Below are 24,679 nucleotides of genomic sequence, written 5' to 3'. Positions count from 1 at the left end.
GCAGAAATAGCATGTGATGAACTGACCCCAACCCCTGTTCCCCATCCCCCTGTGCCACTGGAGGGGAGGAGGGAGAAAAAATTGGGAGTAAAGTTAAGCCTAGGAAGAAGGGAGGTGTGGGGGGAAGGGGTTTTTAAGATTTGGTTTTATTTCTCATTACCCTATTCTGGTTTGATTGGTAATAAATTAAGTTAGTTGTCCCCAAGTCGAGTCTGTTTTGCCCGTGACAGTAATTGCTGAGTGATCTCTGCCTGTCCTTATCTCGACCCACGAGCCTTTTGTTATATTTTCTCTCCCTTGTCCAGTTGAGGAGGGAAAGTGACAGAGTGGGTTTGGTGGGCACCTGGTGTCCAGCCAGGGTCAACGCACCACACTTGTGAGGACTTTTTTTTCATTGTTTTGACTCTGATTTTCAAGAGGAACTACTGAATTGAAAGTAGAAACTGATGTGATTATTGGAGAATATGATTCTGAAGCACAGTGCAGCAGTTCTTAAAAATCTACTCTTCTAAAAGTTCAGATTTATCAGTTGAGAGGTCTTCTGTTCTTAATAATAATACTGATATTAAAATGTATAGGAAACTGCACAGTTGCCTGCTTTGACAGAATTTTAAATGGATTAATAGTTTTATTACATTCATGAGCGCAGATATTGTTTTTATTATAAAATTTTGTAACAAATGAAAATTCAAATGATTTGATATAAAATTAAAATGCAAGAGTACAAAACTGCAACTTTGGTATCATTTAGTGTTACCTAAAAAATTCTAAATATGAAATAGATGTCCTTAAAGCAAATTCTAATTTTTTTCCATTTTCACGTTCAGCTTCATTGGAATGACAATCTTTTACATTTATTGGTTCTGATGAATGTAATGTCAGGTCACAGCCTTGGGGTGAGAGAAGATGAAGGCAGGCATGAACTTGTTCCCAAAGTTAGCATACAAGTTGGAAGGTTTTCTTTGTTAATAAAAGTTCATGTTTTTCAATCGTTATATACTTGATTTTCATTTTCAAGTAGGAAATGTGTCAAATACAGCTTTTTTTTTTAATTCACTAGGGCTTAGATGAAGCTTAATTTATTTCAGTAGCTGAATCTTGTCCTCTTAGTCAAGTTTCATCATTTTCAAATAATGAAATCTTGCAGCAGTCCCATATTAGAATGGGAAGCAAAGTGTCTTGTAGCTTAACTTTCAAGGTTGTGTAACACTGTTATCACCCCAAAAAGGGAGCAAATTTTGTTTATCTAAACTAGTCACATGTTGAGATTCAAACAGAAAACTCACAGCAGAATGTGGTTTCAAACCATAAGGGTATTATGGAAATAGCAAACAACACCTTCAAATCCTACACTGTCACTAAGTCAGTCTACCTTCTTAGCCCTTTGAAAGGGAGTCCAGAACTTGAAATTTATGTTTAAATAAATATATACAGCATCATTCCAAGTCTGCCGAGCCTAATGCATCGGTAAGTGTCAAAACTCTAATCCTACTAAGGGAGCCAGCCAAGCCAGGCTGGCGCTTTTGTTACTGTAACACGCAGAAGCCTCCAGTACACTGTTCTCTGGTTGATCTCCAACTCATTGCTAGACTCTCCTATTGTTGTAAAATTGAATTAGTCCTTCATTATGAAGGAAATAGGTGCAGATAAATGTTTGATATTCTGCCTCTGGCAGTGGGTAATACTATATGCTTCAGAGAAAAAACAGAAATATCCCATAATACCACTAAGTCCAATCTGCAATGCTGGATGTAAGATAACATGCCTTCCTGATGCCTGTAGGGCTGAATTATGCCCTGTTGCATGAGACTAAATTAATCTTTTCTTAAGCAGTTTTATTTCAGATATTGCTATTGGTCACTTATGCAGCCCCTCTTAAAATTCCATGCTCAGCTGTTGTACTGCATAAGTGATTATTTCCTATTGGGTATTATATGTCTACTAACTATAAATCTTAGTGAATAACCACTTGTTTTTCTGTTCTGACAGATGCTCCCAGGGAATGCTTGTTAAAGGGAAGAAGTACTTCTGTCTGCATCTGGTGAAGTCAGCCCCAAAGTAGATGAAATACTAAACGACACTGGCCAGACATTACGCATCCTGATGCTCACAGGTAATCTTTCCCTTTGTAATGGCAGATGCTTGGAAAAGCACTATTTGAATCTACTGTGCTCACAATCTGTAAGGATTCTAGCGTCTGTTTACTACAGATCACACTAATTTAGAATTACGCTGTGTCATTAATTTCCTCAGTAATTATAATGGAAAAAATAATAGTTCCAGGACTTGTTCTTCATAAAGTGAGCTTGCCAGTGGCTAAGGTAAAACATTTGATATGATAATGAAACATGGAAGATTCTGTCATTCTTTGTCCTCCTTCTTATTAGGTTTATTACAATTGGGAAGAAAAAACATAGCATAGGATGTGGAAAGACGTTTCGACTCTAATCTGAATAATTTTATTGTCTAGACCTTTTCAGATCTCTCGCCCTTCTGATAGATATATCTTCTATATACTGGTGGCTCAGTGTCCCCTTTCAGTTTCTCACAGGACTGTAATTTTCAGTAAGCAAAGGGTATGCCAAAAAACAGTAGTGATTTTAAAAAAATCATTTTAGCTGGGCTTCAGTCAGCTTAAAACTGGTCTAACATCAGGTTCCAGGCAAAGCCGTACTCTTATTAGAATCTGTGAGAAAGAATAAAACAATGGCAACTATTTATCTGTAAGAATTTATAGATGATGGGAACATATTAGGCTGTGTTAAAGAATACATCTTATCAGTAATTCTGCCAGCTCTCTGCCAATTTGCTTTTTCAGTTTTCTCTTCCTTTTGGTCAAGGCCAGAAAAGTACTTATTAAAAGAAAAGCACAGCCTTCTGCTGCTAGCAGACGCTGTCTAGTGCAGAGCTGGCTGAATAGAAAAAGGACTTCTTTTGTATTATTACTTCTTTTACTTAAAAGAACCACAACCAAAAAAAACCCCTTGACAGTTGCTACCCTTTCCCTAGTACTAGACAGTTCTTCATAATACTCATGTATACATGCATATGCCACAGGCCTGTCTGCTGGGTGATCATTACTCATTTGGATGATCAGGTAATGGCCAGAGTTTTCTATCCGCTGGTGTTCATGTGCCCTCACACCACTATGCCTTCTTGTTGTTCTTTACTTAGACCAGCTGCAAGGGAAAGCACTCCTTACCTGTGAGCCCAAACCATTTTTATTTAGAGTTAGCTTTGCAGTCACAGCAGTGTACGCAATCATGTGATAGACTACACACCATTTTGCAGTAGCAATAGCTTTGCCATAGTTTTGCACCCACTGGCAAAGCGCAGCATTTGTTTTCAGTACCTCCAGAGCTGAGGAACTGGGATGTGCTGGGGAATGCCTTTTGCGATGCAGGTGTTCCCCCTGAGCTGGGAGGGGAGGCAAGGTCAACAGTGCCTCTCTTTGAAAAACCCAGAGAAAGTACCTCAGGCTAAACTTGGTCTTAAATGATCTTCCATGGCAGAGATCTAAGGAGGTATTAATCACAAAGGCACCCAAAGGAAGATGGGACTTCTTAATATCCATAATGCACAGCATACACACAGCTAAATCAGCCCTAGCCTTCTCTGTAATTTCCTGTGTATTCACGTTATTTTTTTCATACCTATAATTCTTATCTAATTTAGCCTGGTTGTTTTCTTTCTTTTCATTTTTGGGGGGTTTGTTTGTTTATCCCTGCTGTTCCTTGATGTCTCAAACACTGTATCTCTGCCAGGCGAGTGAAGCTGGTTTCTAAACAGAAAGTCAGAAATTCAGTACATAAATTGTGCTATTGTTTCAGAGAAACTACTTTTATTTCATTTCAGCAGCCTTAGGGTCTTCATTTGTGGGTTTTTTTTTAATAAGGTCAGTCTTCCTCATAAAAAACAACAGTTAAAAGCAAGATACTATATTTTACTATAAAGTAAAACCACTTTACCTATGAAGGGAATGAAACTGAGTGATCATATTAAGAACTAAAGAAAAATGCTGTAATAATAAGGAATGGATATTATGGGTAAAAGCTGCTCTGTGCACCTGTGTCATGGTTTTAGATCACACAAGCAGGACTGTGAGAAGCTGCCTGTAAACTGTGTTTTGATCAGTGTTTGAAGAACTTTTTCAGATGTGCACTGCAGGAGTGCTTCTATCACTGCATAGCTCCTGACAACTGATCTAGAGGGAAGAGAGTAATTGAATGCTAGCTTGGAGATACAGATCATCAGCTGATTTTCCCTCTGAGATTTATATATGGATGACAGAACAGGAAAATAGAAAGGGAAGTTAGGGTATTTTGAATGTGTTGAAGTTTGCTGCATCTTCGTAAAAGTAGGGCATACATGAAAAGGAGGAAAAGTGCCTCACACTTGCGTATTTGGATTTTACTAAGCAGCTACTCAGCTTTGTTTCTTTGCTGCACTTTGAAAACTGATGTTTTAATAATCAGTGAATACGTATTAGTTAATTATTAATTAATTAGTTAATGCTTTTGCACTTTTGATTGAGCCTAAGTATATATCAAGATATTACAGTTGCACACAAATTCTCTTAATCACAAATAAAAGTTATGAAAACAAGTTGATCAATAACAATGTTGAAATTTCAGAGAATATAAATTCATAGTAAATAATTAATAATCACAATACAGACTAATACTTGTATAGAGTAGTTGGGTTTTAGTACAGTATGTAAATGCTTAATTCTTTCAAAGGTTAAATACAAACCTGGGAATGAGTAGTGTAGATATTGACCACAATGTATTTTTACACATAGGTATTTGTCTTTTTCTTTTTGTTAAATCAGAGGTTTCACATATTATGTTTCAATGGTCATTCACCTGAAAAAAGGCTGAAAACTATGTTGTTTCAGAAATAGAAAAATAATTTATCTCATATTCCACAATTCAAATATGCATATTAAAAAAATTCTCCAAAGTGAGAAGTTGTTCTGCGAGAATGAGGTGTCTTGACCTTCTCAAGACATTGTTACCTTGAAGAGTAGTTTTCACTCCTGTTATCATTGTGGGTTATAGTGACTGCTGGTATGTGTCTCTATATAGTTCCTCAGTACTCACGCAGCTCCCATTACCATGAAGTTGAGTACCTTTCAGGCTTTAACATCATAGATTATAATGGTTCATAATTTCTTTATTTGGGGTTTCTTGAAAGTTGTCTTTTTTCCAGATGTGATTTTCATTCAGCTTGACATGAAACAATCAATTTTAGTTTGCTGGGAAAAAAGAAAATGGGTTTTGAACAATTTGCATATTGTTATTGAATACCTATAGACATAACTATGCATGATGAAAAATCTAAGCATTGGATCTAAAAGATAAGAGAAATTTAATAATGTTGAAAAGAACATTGTTCAGATAGAGTTTGCTTTAGGAATACTTATGCATCTATAAATGTCAACAATAATATATACAAAGCAATGGAGGAACTGCTGTGTGAATTGGCAAATAAGTTAAAAAGCACCATTAAATTAAGCCAAAGATAAAAGTAGAACTTTAAATAATTATTTACTTGTTTTTAAATATGTTCAGTATCTCTTTTCATGGCTTAGCTAAAGATACAGCTTACAAAGGAATGTAAGGATGCAAAAGTGTACACCTCGGGTGTAATACTTGCTTTGTACACTTTTGAAAAATATACAGACTGTGTTTTGCTCATTTGCTTTTACTGTAATTTGGCACCTAATAAAATTATCATCCTTCATTTAATTTCTGGAAATTCCCAGTCAGCAGCCAGCTCAGAGGTAGGTGGTCTATAGACTTAAAGAGAATCCTGGCCTATTCTGAAATTCCTGTCCTTGGTCATGACAGTCCAAATCTCCCTGTCTCCTCCTGCCCCCCCCCCCCCCCCGCCTTTTTTTTCCCAATGATAAAACTGTCTGCATTTTCAAAATATGTGCACGTTAAAGGTGAACCTGTCAACCCCTGTAATTTTCACCTGGGATCTCACTTCTTTTTTTTTCCCAAGAATCCTTGAAGACCAAACCTACTTGATGTTCATTTGGCTGACACCTAGAAAATGCTTCACGAGGGAAATTTTTGACCCCAGGATTGGTCGTATTAGGGCCTTTTGTGTAGTAGGATGACTCAATTTCCATCATCAAAAAAAGAGATTTTTAGCAATGACCCAATATTTATGCTGTCATGGGATGGGAAAAGCTATTGATTGTTGAGCTGTGGAGAAGGAGCAGGCAGGAGTGATGTTGTAAGGAAGATATTGCACCTGCAAAGGTCAGAAGGAAGGTAAATTCACTTGTGTTGTAGTGTAGCATATCCTGACTCTGAGCCAAATTATCCAGAAATCATTCTCTTAGAGCATCAAAAACTGGGGGAAGAGCACTAACTTCTTCATGTGAGAAAAGAAAATGAAAGAAAAGAAATTACTTACATGTGTGTTTAAATAACTTTTCCTCTATTAAGAACAGTTAAAACCCCTATATCCTCCAGTTTGGTTTTTCATGATTTGTTATTCAGATTTTGCTCATTAATCTATGACAGTTAATCTAGTTCATGTACTATGATATATTTGTTTAGTCATTTCTTACACTGAGAGGCTGAGTCTGTCCTTTTTGTTGTTTACTCTTCTGCAAAATACCAAAAATTCCAGCGGCAAATGGATTATCTCATTGTTACAGAGAAAATGCAGTCCTAAATGCTGTAATATAATGAAGATGAAATTTGGCATTCTTTGCTTTTACTAATCTGAAGTCTATCATTTCAGTATATGAGAAGAGACATTTCGTTCTTTACTATTTAATCAAGTATCTGAAGATATTAAAAGTAAAATAAGTTAAGGGCTTTTAATAGACTCTGAAAATGCAGCAATTTCAAGATGGTCCACATTAATTATTCTTTAAATAAATCCAGTATGTTAAGCCTAAAGAGGTGCAGAGATTTGGTTTGAAAAAAGGGGGTAGGATCTATAGGAATCAAACCTATTAATAAAGCTTAATTTGTAATATGGAGAGGGGAAAGAAGAGATGACCAGATGTGTCATACTTGAAGCAGAGAGGAAAGAGAACTGTGTGAGTAAGAATAAGAATAGAAAAACAACAAATTCGTGATTTAGGAAAGGGCTACGGAGTGAGTTGACTATGCCAGATTTACATTTTCAGACAAATCTAAAAATTAAAAGACAAAAGCCAAATCAGTTTGTAAAGGCAGTCACGATCTTGGTTTTTTAGGTTTCATTCAATATAAAAGGTTATGTTTCATAAAACAATGTGTATGAAGACTTACCTTGTAGAGACTAAATCCTTTTACATTACAAGGTTTATACAGCGGTGTCACAACCTTGCTCTGAACATCTGAATATTGCATTATAATATACAGCATCCGATCATATAGGTGAATATAAGTAATAAAACCTAGGGCTCATAAACTCTCTCAGACTATGTACCTGTACTGCATTTTAATACCATCTCTCTACTTTCTGTATCATTAAATCTGACACACCAAATTTTATTCCCTTTAGTAGTGTTGTTAGGTTGACTGCCTACTAAATATGAACCCTAAGTGAAGATGACTTCACCTTGGTACTGAGCTTTCTTTGCTTCAATTAACTTTAGTACTTACCTTGCTTCAATTAACTTTGCAGGATCTGTGAAAAGGTCTCCTTATTATTGTGAGATATTTTTCTAAGGAGGGAAAGATATATTTGGGAGTGCACAGTGATACAGAAATGAATTAAAAGAAATGGCGTCTTTTGGCAAGTAGAAGCAGTTAAAGGCCATATTTAAGTAATGATAATTGTTAGAAACTATTTTTAGTCCCTCTTTAAAACCTAATTCTCTTGCTTAACCATCTACAGACAGAAGTCTCAGTACAGAAGTATCTTTGCGTGTTTTGTTCCTGTGCTCCTTGTTTACGTGAATTTTACTTCAAACTTCTCAGGGCAGTAATCACATCTTTTATGTATTTCAACAGTAAAAATACTGTATGATTTCTACTCCAGACATCTTATATATGACAGTGGATAGGCATTGGAATATTCCCTTCTGGCAATATTTACATCAGACAGAAGTAAGGAATTAGACATGGAATAGGGATAGTACAGTTTTCAAGTACTAATATAGCTGAACCTGAAAGTGAACCAAGCAAAAGACTGAAGGAAATTAACAGTTAACTTGTTTGTTTACTGTTGAGGTATTATAGCAAATGGCACAACATGATTTCTGAATCTTTAAAAAAAAAATGGATTCTGCCATTTTTTGTTTATTTTAAACCTCAGTGGTGAACTGATCTTAAACTTTTTGTCTCCAGACTTGGTTAACTTGCTGCTCTAAGTCTGAGCAGGAATTTGATCACAAATGTTGATTACTCAGTGTGAAAACCAGTAATGGGGGAATTTGGGAAGTGCAATTAAGAAGCCAAAATTATTTTTAAGCTAGCATCCAAAAGCTGATTTAGAAGGCATATATTCCTTGAGACCTGGACATTTGTTTTTTCAATGGGAAAATACAAAATTTGGCTTACGCAGAATGTGAATGAGTTAGAATGAGCTAATAAGTAGAAACACCAAATACCCATGATCTAACTTCAGCCCTTGATTCTCACCCTAAGTAAATATTCAGTGGAACTGGCACATCTCAGAGTTTGTTAGAAACAGTGACAAAGATTAGGACAGATATTTGAAACATCTAATAAAAGTTTTGATTTACAGTTTAAAGGGAAAGCTGCCTCATTTTAACAAATTTCTCATCCTTGCAAAGTTTGAAAGTTTAAAAGCTTCTGTCAATGTATCTCTTTAGCTATGTCTTTTAAATCAACAGATTATCTAAAGAAAGATGGTTTTCTTTTTCTTATATGAATATTTTCTATATATCCTATTAATTAACAAGTCCCTTGCTAATAATCAAACCATAAGTCACATTAGTAATTTCTTCCTTCAATAACCCTTGTCTTTTCCTGATATTCTGTATGGCACTAAAAGGCTTAAGTTAACCTGAATGTAGCTATTCCTCAGGTAAGATTTGTAGGTAATTGATGGGGGGTTTTTTTGGTATTAAATATACTTTACAGTATCAGAACAATGCTATCTCCACTTATTTTTCAGTGTGCATTTCTGTCATTTTTCCTTGTTTTCAAGTGGTCATTAACATCTCCTTGCAAAATACTGATACACCTCGCCTTATTCTTACCCTTTTTTTCTATATAATCTTAGGATTCTGCCTCCTCAGATGTTCTTGCTAATAAACCTTATCCCATATCATGAAGACTCCCGAGCTTAGACAACTTTTCACACTCCCGAGTGGGAAAGGGCTTCTACAAAGATTTTTCATGTTTGTATTATTTTATGGACTTTGGATATCTAGCTGTGAATATCTAACTTTCAGAGCTTCCTGTTTTCTTGCAACACTTTTTGCTTTTATCTTTTTTGCCAAGCTCATTGCTGCCTAAGTGATTTGTACATTCAGTGTTCATCTTTGTTCAGCAGGGAATTCCTCTAACATATACGTGGACATCTTCCATGAGCTGATATTGCATTTGATTTCACTATACATTGCACTCCCTATTTCAAGACAGTAACCGTGGAATATTCTAAATTGAGAAATATCTGTTTGTTCCGTATATGTTCAGTTCATTTTCCTTGTATCCACCTGTCTGTATAGCCATCATGGTAGAACTTAAAAAATAATCCACTTGCAATGAAGGCACATAGGTGCTTTCAGATTAGTTTGTAATATATTATTTCTAGGTGTTTGGGGTTTTTTTTCCTCAAGTTAGCCTGCACACAAAAGATAACAAGCTAAAATACATTAGTCGTTATCTTTTTCCTTTCTAGATCTGCAGAATTTTGGTAATCATTCAGTTGCTGAGTAAGCTCTTGTCCTGTCCATACTCCAAGTTTTAACAATTTATTTAACAGCTTCAGTTAATCAGGAATGAATTTGAAAAGAATTTTCTCCTCACACTTATAGCTCTGTGTTTCTGTTCAGTACTTCTGATCAAATGCTCCTGTTATATAGTAGAAAGCTACTGCTTTTACCACTGAATGCTGTGCATTTGTTCTCTGTGGTAAATAATCAGTTGGCCTGTGTGCTTTGGAGGTTTGGTACATTTCTCTTGTTACTGCATATAAAACTTACGAAAAGAAAGTTGATGAATGGATCTGAATGTATGGCCCAGATTTCCCTCCTACAGTATCACACACAAAAAAAGGGTTTATTCTGCTGGACATCAAAGAGAGGCGAGAAGTTATTCTTTGGTGGCATATGACAGGCTTCATTCAGTGGTTGATAAGTATTAACTTGGTTTTGAACATAATTGAAAATCAACTATTCCTCTTTAGTTTGTAGATTTTCATGTAATTCAGCCAACAAATGCTTTGAGGGTAGATATTTCTTTAGAGAGACAATAACCAAATACATGATAGATGTTTTCTACCATCACTGGGATATTTAGATTCATGAGTAGCCTGTGGGAAGCTATCTGAGCATAATGCCACACCATTGATGGCCCTGGCAGTACCACGTCACTTGCTGCTGACCAGAGTCTTCAATTAAGCCATACTGTCTTCTGTGTAAGAAATTGCTGGAAACGATGTTTGAAAGAGAAATTCATTGTATGCTCCTTCAGATGAAAAAGTGGGGTTTAGGATCAAACCTGACATATTCAGCTGTATAAACTATTTCTACTACTAAGTTGAGATTCATGTAAACCTCTTCCAGCCAATCTACCTTATACCTTAAAAGATTTTCCCTTTTGTTTGGGTTTTTTTTTTTCTTCATCAAAGTAAACTGAAGAATAACAAGGAATGGAAGTTTGGTAAATGTAGCATCTTCCATTGGATGTTTTACAGATTAAATAGCTAGGCTATTACACAGCCTCCTATGTGTCTGTAAAGACTCCAAAATTCTGCACCTAACCCAATTAGGGGTTTGTTGTTTGGGGTATTTTTAATTTTATAGCTGAGGAGAGCTGTTGTGTTAGGTTCTTTCCTTGCTCTTAGGTTCCTACCTATCTGGAATTTTAATATAAATATAAGAAAAGGAAATATCAGTAAAAATGATAATTCATAATAATTATACAGAATAGGAAGGTTATAACCAAGGTATAACAAAGATGAAGAGGGTAATCTCTTAAACTGTGCAGTATAACTTAAATAAGTGTGTATAGATATGTAATCTATATGTATATACAAATAATATATATAACTTACACATTTTGTCCCATGGGGACAAAATCATGAACTGAAAAAAAGTACACTTGTTTTATTGCTCTGCTGTCTGTGGTACTGTTTATGGAATGTTTGAACCAAAGTATTGATTATAGTGATTTTTGTGATTTTGGTGGCAGAGGTAGCTGTAGATTATGAGGGAAATGTGATCTACAGCATAAGTGTGTAAACACATTTTGGGGCAACAAGGGAGAAAGATGATAGGTATAATTTGGAAACTATAATAGTGAATTCAAGAAGATTGACTATTACTACCTTTTCTATCAAAAGTAATCAAGTAGCAGAATAGTTAATTATATTCTAGTTAAAAAAAGACAAATTTTTGTCATATTTTCATATTTTATGCTTTTATCAGTATTATTCTATCCTACTTCTGTACTGATATTCTGTACTATTATCTTGTTTTACAAGACCTGTGTTTTGTTTGGGTTTTTTTTTTCTCAAGGTGAACTTTATGCTTTTATATAGTGCTAATATATAGCCATGAAACATGAAACAATGTTCAAGTCAGTTGGTCGCATATAAACAACTGGTATTCAAAGGGATGACATCTACTATGAGTTCCAAGATTTGCGATTGTTTTTTTCAAAGTCAGTGTTCCCAAACTCTCTCAAGAGCAATGTTTGGGAATTTGCTTTGTAGGTTGTTTTGCACATTGCTTGCTTTTTCTTATTGAGAGGCAGTTTTTCTCATAAATCTAAATAGTCTACTAACGATTTGTGTGTCTTGTAATTGGTTCTGTATTTTATAGAAGGATTTATTGTTGTTACAGTGTAATGCAATTATTAATTGTTATGTTTGCTAATCTTTGTCAGTCTTGCATTTGGTTGCCTTTGTATTTCTGAAATAATTTCTTTTGCCTGACAAAAGCAGAACATGTACCGTATTTGAAAATATGACCTCTCTTGAGCAGAGTAGGCTTTCCCTTTCATGATAATTAACATTCAATGATACATTCCTGAATGGACAGTGTACGAGGTATATAGTGTTGAATGAACACCTCTGTTTTCCCTCCTCTACTCAGAAAGATCAACTATGTAATTAATGTGCTCAAGTAGCTGTGGTCTAAGATAAGAAAAGTCAATCCAAACGTGTGTTAATAGCTTCAACTTCAATTAATTTTCATCAGAACTGTCATATACCCCCCAGTGGCCCAAATACTATTGGAAGATGGGTGTCTGCATACTTTTTTAATGAATTGACAAGATTGAGAAATAAATGGGGAGAGTAACATACAGAAATCTCTATAAAAATATAATCAGGCTGTTTTCCCCATGCTGTATCTGATCATTTTGTACTCAGTATAAATGTCAGCCACTACTCAAATTTGGGACAAAAAAGTATGAAGGTGATAATATTCAGTCTTGTTTGTACTATAGATTTTTTTTTGGCAAAATATTTTCCTTGCAATTTATTGGCAAGCAGCATATCGGATTTGTTGGGAATTTTTGCTCAGAAAGTGTAGACTGTGCTGGCACTTGACATACTATGTATCATCAAGAAACAAGTGACTTGCTTGTAATGGAAAGAGATATTATAGGACAAGCAAAGTCAAATTTTGCATTGCTTTCTGCTTAACTCCTCAGAAAGACAGATGCCTTTTTCTGGAGAAAAGAGTTTTCTGTCTTTATCTGTCCAGGTTCATCATGGTCTTTGGACTTCTTCACTGTTGAACTGCAACTGATTCTGCATAGTATGGGAACTCAAGTTAGCAAATATAAAACCAAATGTATGATGTTTACTGACTTCTCTTTCCTGGCAGTAATGAGCTATACGTTTGAACCTGATCTTCCCTATTCTCTGAGCATCTCTCTCCTTAGTTTGACTGCTTACCAGCTGGGAGGCACGTGTCATACCTTGCCATCCCACTGATGTTCCTCTCTGACTTCAGAGAGAGGTCCGAGATGTGAGAATGTAAAACTATACCCATTGTAGCACGTACAACTCAGAATAGATTAGTTTTGGTATGAGTATTGTTATTGGTATGAGATGTTGCCAAGGGAAATAGTCTGCCACATACCGTCAAAACTATGCCATACATGGTCTTACTTTGTGTTACTTGATTTTATTCATATTGAACACCACTGATTCCAGACAAAATCTGGGATCCAGTAAGTATATTCTTCTGCAACTTCATACAAGGACAATCCTATTGAATGAAGTATGTTTATTGATTTATGCCATTTTAAGCATAAATGTCTGATGGACTGGCATGTCCTCAAAAATTTGGCTGCAACTGCATGGGCATTTTGGTTCACGCAGCAGTGCCTTTTGAAGCAAATCTCCCAGTTGCTTGATTTACTATATACTGTTTTGACTCATAACAATGAAGATTCAGAGAATCATAAAGTTCAAAGCCAGCACCAGTGTTGAGAAACTTGTTGAAAGGTCTTAACTGAAAAAAAGACCTGATTGCAGTGTACCATAACATTATATTCACTCATATATATTTAAAACACAGAGATTTTTAGGTCTGCCATATTAAAGTACTGCTTCTCACTCTTCTAACATAAAGGTTTGAGTGTGACCTTCCCCAAGAGCTCTTTGAATGGAAAGGGTTTGGTGGAAGGAGAAAAGATGAAGCAATTTTTAAGGGACAGGTGTAAGTTAGAAAGAAATATTTCATTGTTCTAAATGAAATCAGTATTCTTCTGATTGAGGCTAATTTAAAGGTACTCTGCAGTATCCAGGCTTCTGTAGTAAATTATCAGACCCAGAACGTACTTTCAGCACAAAATAAAAGCCTCTCAAAAAACATTAAGCTGCAGCTAAGATGAAGCACAAGAGCAAAGATGAGATATTTACGTGAAAGGTCAGCACACATTCACTAATACTTAACCCTGTGTATTTGCAGCTGCCGAATGAGTTATGAATAACAATAAATAATGGTATCATTTCAGTCTTTTTTCTTCTTGCAGCTGATGCACGTCAGAGATACAGCCATCCAGTATAAAAGGTGTTGGTTTGTGTTGAGGCACTTGTCTAAGCCCCCTTCTGCTTCCCAGCCCTGAACTGGTCACCATTGCTCCAATTCAGACCTGTCTGGGAGGACTAGGAAGCCTGGTGAACACTGTTCACGCAGGAGTGGGACATCTCCAGAGCACAGCTCTCTGCTGTAACACAGACAGGAAACTTTTTTTCTTTTTCTTCTGCCAGAGCAGTTAGTCAAGGTTACTGTGTTTAAAAGCAGGTTATAGATGATATGCGATAGTCTTTCCATTTCAGAGCTATCAGCCAGGGAGATGTGCTTCATTAGTCTCAATAATTATCAGAAATAATGACGAAAAATAATCAGCAAGGCAAGGGGAAAGGGACCCATCCTGCCTCCAACCTTGCTGTCAGTGGTCATTAGAGGGTCCTCCCATAAAGAAAAGTGTAATTCTTGGTTTATGTCTATTACCTTAATTCTTTGTTGTCCCAGTATATCCAAATGCTTAGAAGAAAGGAAATAACCAAGAGTAAGAGAAAGCTTGCTTATATATTAGCATGATTTTTCTTCACTAATGCCAGACGGAGTATCTTAATAATGTGGTAAACTAATAGAACTGAATTACTGCACTGGATTTTCATGACACAAAGCCAACCTATGTTAAATCATATGTGGGCTTAAACACAGAGAGCTTTAAGCTAAATGAATGAATCCTTTTGCTGCAATAAGTGAAAGCAAAGTGTTCTAGCTCACTAATTAAGATATATTATACTGATTTTTGATATTTAAAAAATGTAACATAATAAAACCTACAAAGGATATGTATGCTTTTCACTTGTACATTAAATGTATTTCTGTCAATCTCTGTTGCTCCTTCTATTGTTGTAAGTACATACATGATGTACTTATATAACAGATCTCATCCAGTCTGTGGGATGGGAAAAAGACTTTTCTTTTATCCTAGATGTAAATTTGAGATGTCTTCAGTGTCTTCAGTGTGTCCTCTGCTAATGTCAACATGCTCAATACACAAAGACAACTTGATGTAAAGTCACAGAATGTAAAATTATTTCACTTTTTTACTTGCTGCCTCTTTTTTGTGTGTGTGTGGGTGTGTGTGTGTGCCGTTCCATATTATGAATTGCTACATTCAGCCAGAGCAGCATTCAGAAGTCCTGTTACGGAAGAAATATGTTATTTGCCTCATAACCTTTCTGTTTTTCCAGTAGTTCTAAATTAGGTCCCTTGGATCACTCTTCAAGGTCAGTGGCTTTTTCATTAAGTGCAGAGAGCCTTAGCTTCTTCTGAGTTACTTAAATTCCCTATGCTCTGGGCCACTAGTTTTAGTCTTAGTTCGCTTTCATTTTTGGATTTGGCCAAAGTTAATATAACAAGCCTTATGTGTTATTAGCTATTTTATTTCCCTCCCCCCCTTTCTTTTTTAATATGAGAGCCCATCCTTTCAGTCTGACAGATGACCTGCATGACTGGTGGAGTATTAAGTCCTAACTCTGTCATTAGCTTTCAGTAGGTCAAGAACGTGGGTTACACGGCAGGCAGAGTCCAAAGACTGCAAAATGTGATTTTTTTTTTTTTTTTTTTTTTTTTAACATTCTTTTTGATATTGCCATTTATACCTGTTAATACAAAAAGGACAGGCCTCTAGCATTGCTCTTCAGAATACAGGTGACACCATTAAAAAAATCTCTAAATTCTAACTATTAGGTTGGTAACTTGATCAGAAAAGCCTATCAGCAAAAGAATATGGATAAAATGTTGTGTGTGTATATAAACTAAATTTATAGAAAATGTAATGTCTAGCTTTCTGCCAACCATATGCCAAGTAAGGAGCTTCTGTAATTCTGAAAAATGCTATTTGCTGCAAATTCTCATAGTAAATACTTGAGCTTCTTTGGCATCTCTTATCTCAGCATGTTTTTTAAGTTTGAATTGTGTCCTTCAGTTGCCCTGCATGGTAGGTCACAGTTATTATTTCCTTTAAAACAAGTGAAGAAGCTTAGGAAAATACACATTCTTTTCCTCAATAATATGTGATGAATAAATGCGAGAAGCAGAAATAATATCCTGCTGTTCTAACTGTTATATTTCATGGTTTCTAATACCATGGGAAGGAAGATCAACACTTTGTCAGAGTGACTAAGCAGTTGAAGGTGCTGTGTTGATGTTGAAATCTCTCATAGGATTTGCTTTCACTTGACAATTACATTCAATTAGGAGACACCCCTAAGGGACTTCTCAAGGTTGTGGTTTATCTTGGTGTGACTTCCAAGTGAAGAAAACCCCTGGAGGAGATATTAATTGTACTCTTCACAGCATTTCCTAAGGAGCAGCCAAGGTCAGTGCCATTTTCCCAGGCACTCTGCAGAAGAGTGACTAGGAACTTCTTAATTTTAAATAGTTTAGGATCTAAATGGACAAGTGAAACAAATCACTGCGGCATATGTCATTTTATTGAGGGAAGGACAGGGTGAGAGAGGAGGTTCTCTAAAGAGAAATATAGGGTGATGTCAAGAACAGTTTTTGGGCAAAGCACCTGGGCGAAGTTCTGATTGTTCTTCCTTTGTCATGTCACAATTCTTGGTTTGAAGGAAGTGTGGATATCATGTGTAATGGTCCCTCATACTCTTCTTGCTCTGTCTGGTCTTTTCACTTTGGACTCTCTAGCCTCCTTGTTCTTGTTTTTTCAAAACTAAAGGCCTTGCTGGTAATGTGATGGAAAGTGTTTCAAGGCACCAGCTGTTCACAGAAAGACCTACTGGTAAGTCCTAGCATGGATCCATGTTGCTTAGCTTTTTTTTTTGCCTTTTTTTTTTTTTTTTTTTTTAAATAAGATCAAGTTGCAGAGAGATAGGCTCAAATGAGAATGATAAAGAACAAAATACAATTTTGAGAGAGACATCATCTTAAGATAGTATACCTCTACCTTGTTGCTTGCCAGTATTCTGTAGCATCTTAAACATAATTTTCAAAGCCTCTTATTCCAACAGGAAGGAAAGAAGACTCTGCTTAGTTCTATAAGTGATCTTCATTGTCATTTTATTTCTTTTCCAATACTGAACAACTTTCCAAGAGGCTGAGCCAAGAGAGCAAGTGAGTCAAGTGTTCAGATTAACCTGTAAACTGCAGGCTGCAGAGCGCTATGGAAAAGAACCAGACCATATTTGCTTTGTTCTTATGCTTCCTTCCCTAAATGCCCACTAACCACTCTCTGAGGCAGGAGTCTCTTAAACACATTTTCCCTCCAATCTGGTCTTACAGTCAGCTTTACTGACATTCACTTGCCATCAACAATATCAGACCGTTAATGTGAATACTTAGTTTATTTGGACTGTAGGTGGCTGAGGTTCAGCTTAAAGATAGTGGTTTAGTTCAGCAAGGAAATTGAAAATAAGTTTCAAGTGCTTCATTAGAAGAAAAGGCTATAAATATCCATCCTACGGTACTTGAGCAAGTTTCCCCTTTCTTTATTGAAATCTGCTACAAAAAATAGTGATCCTTAAATGTCAGTCAAATAGCAAAGAAAAAAAGATTGGAGATCAAATTACATATTTTTCATAAGTATTCATATAGAGTAAATATCAGTTGAGAATGGGCGGAGATACAGTAAGAGCATACTTTCAACGTGAGAGAGCCAAATGTAAATTTCTTACATAAGAACAATTTTTAACGTTCAGATTTAGGTGGCAATGGCAATTTTCCCTAGTTGTTTTCCCCTAGTATGCTTTCTACAATGCTTAGCTCTTTGAGTGTTTAATGTAACTGTATGACCTTGGCCTTGCAGTCCCTGCATTCAGTTCACTGCTAACATGCAATTATTAATAGGTATACCTATAATAAATCCAATAATTGGAAAAAAATTGTAATGTACGAAGTTATGCACATTGTCCCAAGTTTAGGTAGAATACTTCTGCACCTGACAGTTTTATTTATTTTGTCAGAAAAAAAAAGTCAGTCCTGTGTTATTAAGACTAGATTTCAGAAAGCGCTCCAGTACACGCTTAGCTAAGTAGTTCAAGGTCAAAGCTCTGCCTTAACAGAATGCAAAATAATTTACTTATTAAAAATTATCATATTTTAAACCAATCAACAATTTGGGGTTTCCACACAGATTAAACTTATTTTTGTAATTAAAATACTTTTCTTAGATAAAAATGGCCTAACAGCACCATCTTCTGACACACTGTAATTTCTGCAGTAACCTTGAAAAGCATTTTTAATCCTTTGCATACATATTTTGGTTGCTGTCACAAATAAAATAGAGATTCTAGGGGAAATAAATGTAAGTGTAATCCTATGTATCCTAACAGAAGACATTGGCTGAGAGTCCTGAGCAGCCACTTACTGTCCAATTTCTTCTTTTCACTTAAAACAGTCAATTTCATTCAACTGTAAATTGTGCCTCAAATTGTTGTTGAAAGGTTTGCTGCAAAAACATTTCAAAGGTATATTCCTGTCAAATATTTGGAAAGAGGTAATTTATGTGTAATTTGAACAGTAGACAGTTCGACCAACTTCAGATGTCTTATTACTGTGAAAGCAGAAATATTATGTATGTCCCATTTTCTTACGCAGTGTTGCTGCATTTGTACAACCAAAATTGCTGTCAGTTTTGCAGTGAAGTGCACAAAATAAATGAATATTGATCATTTTAACACATTTGTGATACATTTAGGGCAACAATGGTATTAGGTGTTTGTATTTTGGCATAGTGCTTTTACGCATGTTTGTCTTATGTTAACTATGAGGTCATGCACTTGATCAGTTACCATCAAATCACAAGTTACCACACAGAAGCAGTACTGAGGTGACTGCTTGTTCCCAGCCATCAAAAAACACAAGGTGACTTAGCTTACCCCACAAGAAACAAGTTTTAAAAAATTACCTTGCACTTGCCATGAGATAAGACAGCATATATGGATTGTAGCACGGATCAGCTTATCCATAGTAGTTATGCCATGGAATGCTGGTTTCAGGTTTGATACATCACAGATATTCTTCAATAGACAATGCAGTCAGGAATTAGGGTGTGGAGCATTAGAGATATTGTACTGATTTGTGCTGGTAGTGAGATCACTTATGTCACTGCTGTTTCCACCTGAAGGCTGAGCTTCATTGGAATAGCTAACAGAGAGCTGCAGTCTTGGCACAGAGCGGGTTCAGAGCAAGAGGTGGAAACCAAAGGGATAAGAAAGATTGAACTCCTTAAAAATTAAAAAAACCCACCACCACCAACAACAAAAAACAACAGGAAAATCTTATTGATCTTGCTTATGTGCTCATTCCAGGCTTATGACTGGAATTTACAAAAGTACCAGGTTCCTAAAAAAAACCCGAAAACCCGAACACCCAACGCCCCAGAAAACAACAAAAACACCCCAAACAAAAAACGGGCTCCCCAAAATTATCAGGTTCCTAATCCTCCATTTTGTCATAGCTCATGGTTTCTTGTCTCTGGTTCTCTGAACTGATTCACTGCTCCCACACAGCCATCCAAGGGTTTTTTGTACATAGGAGCTTACTCCCTGCTCCTCTTTTGGCTTGTTCCTTGCAGTAAACACCATGAACATGTATGGACTTCTGACTTCAGCTTCTGACTGCTCCCTTCTTTTACTTTGACACTGGTACACCACTTGTTCTCCTTATTTAACTCTCAGAATGACAACTGACTATTCTTGATATTTCTGGTTCTTGGGTTTGGTTCACCTTGAATTCAGTTCCAGTCTTATTTCTTGAAATTCCATTGTAGGGTGGGCCTAACCTTTCAGTCAGATCTCATATTTCCCAGTCAAAATCCACTCATAACGTATAATCTAAATCATCATTTATGCATGTGGTTACAGATGTTACAAAATTCTTATGTTTCAACTTTGAGTTAAATTTTAGTTGTAGTAAGCAGTGGTATTTATGGAAGCTGCTTTACAGATGTTAAGAGATAAGGGATTTAGACTTTGGAAAGTTTGTTTACCTGCTTTGCTAAAACAAGGAGTTTTAGTTTGACATAGTAAACTCCTAGAATGTAAATGTCATTTAGAAATATGAGATACACTTTTGCTGGCGGTAATAGATGCAACTATAATGAACGTTTGACAAGTTTTGACAGAGAATCACCCAACCTCCTCAAAAAAAGTGATAATAAACACAGTACTGAAACAATTTATGGAACAGCAACTTTGCATCTCAAGGGAACAAGCTCTATTTCATATTATTCCAAGTAATTTGTGAACATACACACTTACATTAGAAACCTGCAAAGTATCTTTTTAGGTAATCACTGTTTTCATATGTATTCATGAGTTTTTAGCCAGATAACTAATCCCTGTACTCATGATGAATTACGTATTCACACGTTTAAATGTTAGTTGTATCGCCACTGTCTTAATGAGAAAATATATGGTCTACACAGCTGTAGTGCCTAGAAGCTTGTAGCAGGAATAACTGAAAATAATCAAAGTCTGTCATGGTGAAACGAGTGTGTTACTTAGGGATTGTGTTCAAATAATCTTATATGTTAATGAGAGAAAAAATAAAATTTCCAGTTCTAAATTAGTAACTGAAGAATGAAATACTGTACTGCATTTTCAGACTAAAAGGTAAGAAACTTTGTTGGAAGAAAGTGGAAATGGAAATTTGTGTCGTTATTATTTTGGTGATTGTACTCCAACATTACGGGATATCTAATGTTTGATATGCTGGAGCAGGGCTTACATACATAGACCCTTAGATCTCTAAAAAAATACAGCAGTAAAAAAACCAGTATTTTAGTTCAGAAATGAAAGTTTAGAAATATTTTCAAATCATTGCATTACAAGTTGAAGATAGCAATGCCTTACTGTTGCAGCTGTGTACTTTGCAAAGGTATTGATTTATAGTATTGATTTTACTTCCAGAAAAACATATTGTACTTCTGGAAGAAAGCAGAGTTTGACATTCATAAGTGCACTCCATTTTCATATATATGTACCAAGGGAGGAGAGCTCTGGTTATAGAAGTCAATTCAGTTCTAGCTATCTGTCATTTAACTTACAAATATTTCTGTTAGATTTTGAGAAGTCAAAAGTTAGGTAGTATGTTGCATTTAATTTTAAAAGAGTATTAAGAACAAAATATTGATGACTGCCTGAATAACTTTGTAGGTTTTTTCTTGCATGTGTTACAAAAGTCTATGTCTTTGAGAAAGATTTACTGAAGTTGGCATGAGTCTCTGAATGACTGATATGTATCCTTAAATGAACTCAAACTAGAAAATTTGATTACTCGTCAGACCGTGGAATAAGACTTTTCTATAGCAGAAACTCTGGAACTTGTTTCTTGACTTCCTGTTTATTTAAATTGCATCATCTAAGAATAATTAGAACCGATAAAAATTCTGTCCTACTGACTTGTGATTAACTCTTCAATAGGCAAGTATAACATACCTAAATGTCAGTTGGGTTCACTCACTGAAGTCTAAAACTTCAGCAGGACCTTTGGCTTATCACTTTCAGGTGGCACCTTCTTCAAGACATAAAGCAAGTCTTTCATTAGAGAGAATTGACCCTAGTTACCTTCAGGCAAGCAGAGGTACAACATCTCTTATGAGTATAATAAGTAGTGCATCGATCAAGAAAGAGAGTTATTTTCGATGGATCACCTCGAAGATCTTGAAGCCGATTGTACTTCCTTGACAAAGGGCAGGTAGGATAAAAATTAAGGGATGGAGAGGAGAGGCATGAAGAATGATGCTTCTCAGTATTCTGGGTTTGAAGGCACTGAGAAAAGGAGAGACAGAAAAAGAAGATGGATGGTAGGACAATAACAAGCCCTTTTTAACAGTCGGGCACAGAGCATCTTCCCTCCCATCTCTTCTGCCCCTTGAATAGAGATTTGCTGGCTGCTCACAGAATATGATTCCTGCCTGAACTCCTATCTTTACTGGCCTAGTCTTCCAGTGACTTTCCTGCAGCTGAGGTAGTCACAAGCCCTTTTTTGCCGGGATCTATCCAGAGTCTGCAGTCGTTGCAGCTGTAGGAGAGATGAGGTCCAAAGTCTCCTGCAGTGTTATGGAGGGGTGAAGGCAAGAGGAAAGGAAGGGGCTTTTACATATATGTAGATTTGTTTGACAAATTGAAAGAAAAGTGTGCTGTCTTGGAAATATTTAAAGAGTAATGGCTTCAGGTAAAACAAGCTAGAAATAAATACGTTAGACTACATTACATCATAACAATGAATTTCATTTCTCCTAGGTATTTTATTTATGCTAAAACATTTTATTTGCTTTCTTTTTATTTTCCCTTACTATTTTCTCATCTGTTTATACTTGTATGAAATGCAAGTAAAACAAAACGCATAAATCAATAGACCTAATTATAAGAGACAAGAGTAGGTTGTACTTATTTCCACTGTTGGAGCCTGAGACTTTCAAGTTTGACATGTTTTCTGACGACTTATTTGTTCACATCTTCTATAAAATGTAGAATCTCTCCTGAGACATTCAAGGCAAAAAAGATGCCAAGAAATTATTGTGTTTCTGAGCTTTTGCAATGACTACAAATATAGTACAAGTTAAACTATGTGGGGAAAAAGAAACCAAACAAAACCTAAACCTGTGTTGTTACTGGCAACAAAATAATTTGGGGTTTTTGCATTTAGGCTTAAGTATCAGAAAAAACTGAAAAATTTATATATAAAGGCAGGAAAAAAAAGACATAGTCATTTAAATTAATTATATGTAATAATCCCAACCTATCACTTTCCAAATTCTTCTCTTTATTCTTCATAATAGTGTGTCTTGTCCTACTTATTTCTTTAGCCAAGTCAGTACTTTATTGCTAAATACTTGAACTGCATCTTTCCTGGTGAAGAATAAAGTCTCCAAGCCATGGTTGGTATGTATGCTTCTTGTATCAGAGGTTGAGATTTTATATCAGATCTAGATAATGTGTAATTCTGTGGATACTTCTGTTGTCTGAATGACTTCCTTTGTCTTGGATTATTAAATATGTTAAATCTTTCATTATTTTTTCCTTATAATCTGTTATAAATAAATATTTTCCCTATTTTTTCAAAGGAGGTAAAATTTCTCACTCCTCTTCTCTGAGATTGCCTATGGTGCTGGCAAATGTTTGATAAAGAAAGGGATATGAAATATTTCTTTGAGAAGAATACTGTACTTATACTCTTTTTGAATCCAGTAACATACAGGATTGGAGTTCCTTGGAGGCAAAATTGGTTTACTTTAAAGTGCTTCAGAAGATGAAAGAGAAATATACAGCAGAATGCTAGGCAAGTATGCAATCCTGTATGTGGTTGCATCCAAATCTGCTAGCCATATATTCCTACCTATTCTTCTGAAAATCTGTTTTCAGCACAACTGATATGTTGTGGGAATTATGTACTCTCTGGAACATCTGGGTTTGCTATGGAAAACAGCATGATACTTTGCATAACCAGACAGATTACACCAAAACCGCATCAGACCTGGGAGAAACTGTGGACTCCTGGGTATGTGTGAAATTGCTCTTTCAACTTCTGTTGTCATCTTGTCTTAGGAATTGAATAACTCTCCCAGATCACATGGCTATAGTATTCCTAACCAAAGCAAATAAAATAAAAAAATAAATGTCAGGTTTGAAGTTATTTTCCACAAAGAAAAATAGAATACTCAAAAGGGGTATTTCATTTTTTTGGTGTGAATTACAATTTAAATGCCTTTTCTTCTTGATGCTCCTTTCCATGTAATGAAGCAAATTTACTTTTCTCCATAAATGGTAAAGTCGGAAGTAAGATACATCTTGTAGACCAGGAGTTAATACTCAAAATATGTTTCCTCGTTTTGTGCTATAGAAAAATAAGTAATTGATATCATGTCTATAGGGAAAGATTATAATAGCTTGATATTCAAGTGAAAAAAAATCATTAAATAAATAAACAATATTGCCCTAAAATTTATGAAAGACTGTTTTCAAGTATATGTGTCTGTTAATTTTCATTTTGAAAGATATATTATTAGATCTTGGTAAGTGTGAACTATATCTGTTGCACTTGGGCATTAAAAAGACAGGCATATAAAATCCCTTTTCATCTCTGAAGATCTCTACAGTATACCTAAACACCTGAGCCTAACTTTGAATGCCCTTGCTTTTCTGGGTTTTAGACCCCTGATATTATTTGACCATACAGTACTTTTTTAGTTTTAGTATGTGAATATGTTCTTTGTTGTTTTTCTCCTAGAATCAGAAAACAAGACTATAAATCCCAGTGGTGGAACTTGAAAAATTGGGTTTGTGTGGTTCAAATCTTTTGAAAATTCTATAAAGCAGTATGAGACATTGTTCTATTCAATTTCTAGCTATTGATCCGACTGAATGCTTGTTTGGAGATTGCCTTTGCAGCTTTATTTGAACAGAAGAAATACTTTTCTCTTTAGAGATAGGGTGTGTGTGGATTTCACTTACAAGGGACACATTTCATGTATACAGATTTCTCATGCTGAGGGCAATAAAACAGTTTTGCCCTTGAAGCTGAGCATTA

This window comes from Aquila chrysaetos, chromosome 21 (genome assembly GCF_900496995.4).
Source record: "Aquila chrysaetos chrysaetos chromosome 21, bAquChr1.4, whole genome shotgun sequence".
NCBI lineage: Eukaryota > Metazoa > Chordata > Aves > Accipitriformes > Accipitridae > Aquila > Aquila chrysaetos.
This window is presented reverse-complemented; position numbering follows the sequence as displayed.